The sequence below is a fragment of the Corythoichthys intestinalis genome, chromosome 14, assembly GCF_030265065.1.
Source record: "Corythoichthys intestinalis isolate RoL2023-P3 chromosome 14, ASM3026506v1, whole genome shotgun sequence".
In the NCBI taxonomy this organism is placed as follows: Eukaryota; Metazoa; Chordata; class Actinopteri; order Syngnathiformes; family Syngnathidae; genus Corythoichthys; species Corythoichthys intestinalis.
Genome location: NC_080408.1, coordinates 13,886,368 through 13,892,367, shown reverse-complemented (window position 1 = coordinate 13,892,367; position 6,000 = coordinate 13,886,368). Strand labels below are relative to the sequence as shown.

The window sequence follows — 6,000 nt, the reverse complement described above, 5'->3', positions numbered from 1 at the left end:
AGGCAGAAGCAACCTCATTGTTGGGGCATCGCGAGCCTTGAGAACAGCACTTTGTGCGAGCAAACAAAGGCCACACTCTCATTGCCCTAAGAGCTTAGTGCATTGTGATGAGAGGAGGAATGTTTACATGAGGTAGCAGGAAGAGCGAGAGGGTTTAAAAGCCATGGAGGAGGAGGAGGATGTGGTTGCTTGGAAACAGCCTAGTAGTAACCACCGTGCTGGCCAGTGCGTGAGTGCATTTTAAAAATAAACACACTGGTTGACAAATACCGAACGTGATGAAGAAAAAAACGTGCTATCCTGGAGGCACCGCATTCTAAAGAGGATGCTTGTTTGATTACATAAGCAGCATATGGATGACATCATCACAGCAGGATTAAAGGGGGCGCGGCTTTAGCTGAGGGAACAGTCCGCAGAGGTAAAAAAGGACAGGAGGATTATATTTTTGGGATGTTGTTGATTACATGGCATCAAAAGCGAGAATGTCATCTATGATGGTTTTGATGCCGCGGCATTCCCGCTCTTGAAAGGACTGCCGCTAGCAGAGGCTCTCCCGCAGCAGACGGGGGACGCTCGAACGCCTTTGAAGGAGCATCATCGCCATTGCATCACACAGACGCTCGGTTTTATGTGAGTACCCGCATGCAGGCCGCCTATCAGTTTGTGCTTAAAGAGCTTGTATGTGTTTTCTTGACTGCAATTATCTCATCAAACATGAAATCTATCATGGATGATCTCAGGTGAGAAGCAGGGTACACCATGGTCTTATTTTCGTAAACATCAAAGACAATGAAGTTATCAGTGAAGTTAACATGTCTTTGTCAACATCAAATACAGTGGGGCAAATAAGTATTTAGTCAACCACCAACTGTGCAAGTTCTCCTACTTTAAAAGATTAGAGAGGTAGGTAATTGTCAACATGGGTAAACCTCAACCATGAGAGACAGAATGCGGAAAAAAAACAGAAAATCACATTGTTTGATTTTTAAAGAATTCATTTCCAAATTAGAGTGGAAAATACGTATTTGGTCACCCACAAAAAAGCAAGATTTCTGGCTGTCAAAGAGGTCTCACTTCTTCTAACGAGGTCTAACGAGGCTCCACTCGTTACCTGTATTAATGGCACCTGTTTTAACTCCTTATCGGTTTGAAAGACGCCTGTCCACAACCTCGGTCAGTCACACTCCAAATTCTACTATGGCCAAGACCAAAGAGCTGTCGAAGGACACCAGAGACAAAATTGTAGACCTGCACCAGACTAGGAAGACTGAATCTGCTATAGGTAAAACGCTTGGTGTAAAGAAATCAACTGTGGGAACAATTATTAGAAAATGGAAGACATACAAGACCACTGATAATCTCCCTCGATCTGGGGCTCCATGCAAGATCTCACCCGTGGCGTCAAATTAATAACAACAAGAACGGTGAGCAAAAATCCCAGAACCACACGGGGGGACCTAATGAATGACCTACAGAGAGTTGGGACCACAGTAACAAATGCTACTATCAGTAACACAATGCACCGCCAGGGACTCAAATCCTGCACTGCCAGACGTGTCCCCCTGCTGAAGCCAGTGCACGTCCAGGCCCGTCTGCGGTTTGCTAGAGAGCATTTGGATGATCCGGAAGATGACTGGGAAAATGTGTTATGGTCAGATGAAACCAAAATAGAACGTTTGGGTAGAAACACAGGTTCTCGTGTTTGGAGGAGAAAGAATACTGAATTGCATCCCAAGAACACCATACCAACTGTGAAGCATAGGGGTGGAAACATCATGCTTTGGGTCTGTTTTTCTGCAAAGGGACCAGAACGACTGATCTGTGCAAAGGAAAGAATGAATGGGGCCATGTATCGAGAGATTTTGAGTGGAAAATCTCCTTCCATCAGCAAGGGCATTGAAGATGAGACGTGGCTGGGTCTTTCAGCATGACAATGATCCCAAACACACAGCCAGGGCAACAAAGGAGTGGTTTCGTAAGAAGCATTTCAAGGTCCTGGAGTGGCCTAGCCAGTCTCAAGATCTCAATCCCATAGAAAATCTGTGGATGGAGTTGAAAGTTCGTGTTGCCCAATGACAGCCCCAAAACATCAGTGCTCTAGAAGAGATCTGCATGGACGAATGGGCCAAAATAACAGCAAGTGTGTGAAAAGCTTGTGAAGAGTTACAGAAAAACGTTTGGCCTCCGTTATTGCCAACAAAGTATTGAGATGAACTTTTGGTATTGACCAAATACTTCTTTTCTACCATGATTTGCAATGCAAAGAGAACTCACAAGGACATATCATCTGTTGGCTGTAAATACACAGACAAGTGACTTCAAATTCTTCAAATTCTGTAACGACATGGAAGTGGTCGATTGGCCACTGTCCTGCCCAAGATCTTTACAATGCGGTCAGAACCTGGACAACGCGCCTGCCCAGAAAACACCTTAAAGTCTGGATATTGTGGAGGATAGCTGGGGTAGATGTCGGCCGCTGTGTCTACCCACACTCGAAGTGGAACGATATGGAGGATGTTTCCTTTTGGTGCGCTGCTGGCAGCTACTCTTCTGATTGTGCCAGGTGGGACAGTGATCGCTGGGACGGTCCTTACTGAAGGACCTAGCGACGCCAGTCCCCCAGGCCATAAGTCCACAACCGGAATGGCGGTGCAACCTACTACAAAGCTGCCCAACCTTGAGATGAATGTTCGTCGGGAGTCAGCAAGGAATGAAAACTGCGACGAGGATTAAGTCGACAAAAGGAGGGTGGCGGACACGGCCTACCATCGGTCCTCAGCTATCCCCTATCCTCTGGATCGAATCAACGGAATAAACTAATTACTGAATTATGAACTAATCTACTGGATCTAATCATCATAGCGAGCACATTGCCACGATCGACAATGGACTATTGGGAAAATAACCAATCAGAGGGGATGGTTATTATTTAAAAAAAAAAAAAAACAACTTGTAATCACTACGAAATCTGAATGTCAAATATTGATATTCGATATTTTCTGCGTCCTATATGGTATACAGGGGACGGGTTTCAATAAGCTTCGGCTTCTCCCGTCAGTCCTTTTTTTTTTCTGGTTCAGTTAATTGTTAACACATATAAATGCTGTATGTTTGGATTTGTCATGCCTGAATGGAAGATAAATAAATAAATAAAATTTGCAAATAAATTCTTTAAAAATCAAACAATGTGATTTTCTGTTTTTTTCTCCACATTCCATCTCTCATGGTTGAGGTTTACCCATGTTGACAATTACAGGCCTCTCTAATATTTTCAAGTGGGAGAACTTGCACAATTAGTTGTTGACTAAATACTTATTTGCCCCACTGTACATTTGAGTGTAGTCATTGTAAACATCTAAGATTATTTACACACTGCCTGCAATCATGCCTCTTCCAATGAAAACTGATTAGACGTCTCTACCCGTCAGTGGTACTGAAACATACATGTCCATTCCTTCCAGTTCATATTGATTGGACGTCCTTCTGCGAGATCCAGTGAAACTGCGGATTAACAAGCGTTGCTACTGGAACTGATATCTACTTTTATTATAGTTTAGTGTTGTCCATCACTTGTTACTGCCCCCTATAGTCCTGGAGAATATCAGCAAACATTATTACACATGGATCATTGGTGTAAAAGGGGATAAACACACGGGAGGCCGTGTCGCTCTAGTTCAATACATTTTCTATGGAACGAGGCGGAAATTGCCGACCCTCTTGCAGCGAAGTGACATGCGACGTTATTGTACGTGAAATTTTGCACTGATGCACTGTGCTTGGCAACAGTCCCATATTGTGTGGGACAACCCGAGATTTAGGAAGTTCGCCGGTGGTACCAATCAGAACTTCCTAAATTGGTGGCACGTCCCCTCACCCCATCCCTGAAGGCTGGTTGATAGAGGCGCGGATGGCCTGGGGGACCACACTGGATCTCAGGTGGATGACGGTGGCCCCCTTGCTGGGCTGTGGGAGGAGAGATGGGCCGCGCTGGCTTGCCCATCCCCGACTGGCCGGGGAAGGGCCGCGGCCCTGAGGCCGCTCCTGCCGGCATTTCCAATCGTCTGCAGGACTATTACTGTTGATGGGACTCACGCATGTCTAGGTGTAATTAGAAACACTCAAGTAGTAAAACTCGGTGTCAGGATTAGCGATCAGATAGCATAGAATAGGATGCCAGCATTCTCAGACTCTCAAGTCACTCACAGTCCACCCCTCCCAATCACTTGTCTTTCTGACACCCCCTTTCTTTTTTTCCTTGGTCATCAGGCCCACCACATCGTGTCAACTGGAAATACAACTGGCTAACGAAAGCACCAACATATTCATAGTTACTGTAGGCATTCAATGTATTTCTTGTTGTTTGTACTTCTTCTGTCTCTCCTCCTTTTCTTCTGTCCCCCCATAACTCCTTCCTGTTTGCTGCTTTCTACTAATAAAAGAGGTATGTTGAAGGATCACAATGGGAATATGTCATACTCCCATGTGATACATTAAAACTGTTCAGACCAATCGGACACTAAGATTTCTATTCTCTGTATCAAGCAGCTTAACAGGACAGATGTCCCGCGCAATCCGGGACTGTTGGCAACCCTAACGGGCACACTCGGATCGGCAACGCGATATAAGAAAATAGAAAATGGTTCTATTTTTGTCCTATTATGTGGCCTGGTACTACAACCAAACAGCAACAGATTTATTATTGACAAATCACCTGTGAGGACACTGTCCAACCCAGAAATTGACATCCACACGCCACACTATGTCAACATTATGTATATGGTTTCTTTCTACAATACTGTCAAGAGCCTGATTTTGTTTATATCTATATTTGTTCATTTTGACTTTGTTTTACTTGGAATACAAGATGTTCGGTGTCATTTTTTACCTCAACCTGCACAATTTTTCAGGTTTTATTTTTGCAAGGGAGTCCGAGTCACCTGATTTTGAGAATCTTCCGAGTCCCGATCAGATACCGGAAAAAAACGTTGATTTTTAAACAAAAGTTCCAAACATCTTACTGTCCTACTGTTCCGCCTGCATAATGTGAATTATTTTAAAACAAGAATAACGTAGAAAAATTCCTGTCTTTATTAGATGCTTAATTGAGTGAGTCCACTCAAATCCAGTCACGCTGCTGAGAACAGCCTCTCTCTTGCACGATCCTTTTCACCCAATTCCAATCGTCCGGAAAATGGCGCGATTTCCGATCTCGTGATAACACAGATTTCTAAACATCAAGACAAATTCAAGAGATCAATGCTGCTCACATACTTAGTTTGCTAAACTCTTCCACAAATTTAAACTAAAAATAGCATAAATTGTCAATAATTTTGCCTTGTGCTGCAGATTGTTATTTATTTTTCTCTACTTTAATGGCTGTTTATTGAATGATTGGATGGATGTGTTTTTGCTTTGAGTCGCTTAAAAGGTTTCACCCAGTATAGGTTTATTGATGGTTTTTCAGCATACCTCTGCAGGCCATGTTAATTAAGAGATGTCAATCATGACAATTTTTTTTCCCCCTCTCGCACTCGTTACTTTAAAATTCCAATTTGCTGCAGCCATTTTGAATCTGATCACAACAACACAAGCAGCATGTTGTAGCCTGAAGGGGTTTTAGCCTCTTCGTGTGTGTCGGGGTGCGTGCGTGTGTGTGTGTACATCAATGCTAAACCATATAACAAAAGGACTGTACGATGCAGAGTAGAACATCCCTCCCCCTTTCATTGTATGCACGCTATTGACACACGTGATGTCAACTAAGAGCATGGATCATCCTATTGTGACCAGTATAGACAATATCACAAGTGCTGTCATATAAAAGACGAAGGACACCAGAGACAAAATTGTAGACCTGCACCAGGCTTGGAAGACTGAATCTGCAATCGGTAAAACGCTTGGTGTAAAGAAATCAACTGTGGGAGCAATTATTAGAAAATGGAAGACATACAAGACCACTGATAATCTCCCTTGATCTGGGGCTCCATGCAAGATCTTACC

General features: G+C 43.6%; 1 protein-coding gene across 3 annotated transcripts in view; it reads left to right on the top strand.

Annotated features, from left to right (window-relative positions):
- The first annotated feature begins 267 nt into the window (after positions 1-267).
- LOC130929474 (caytaxin-like) overlaps positions 268-6,000 on the top strand; it is a 28,918-nt gene continuing 23,185 nt past the window's right edge. For all 3 annotated transcript variants that reach the window (XM_057856625.1, XM_057856622.1, XM_057856624.1), the window contains exon 1: positions 268-630. The gene's annotated coding sequence lies outside the window, so the exon portion shown is untranslated. The remainder of the gene's footprint in view (positions 631-6,000) is intronic.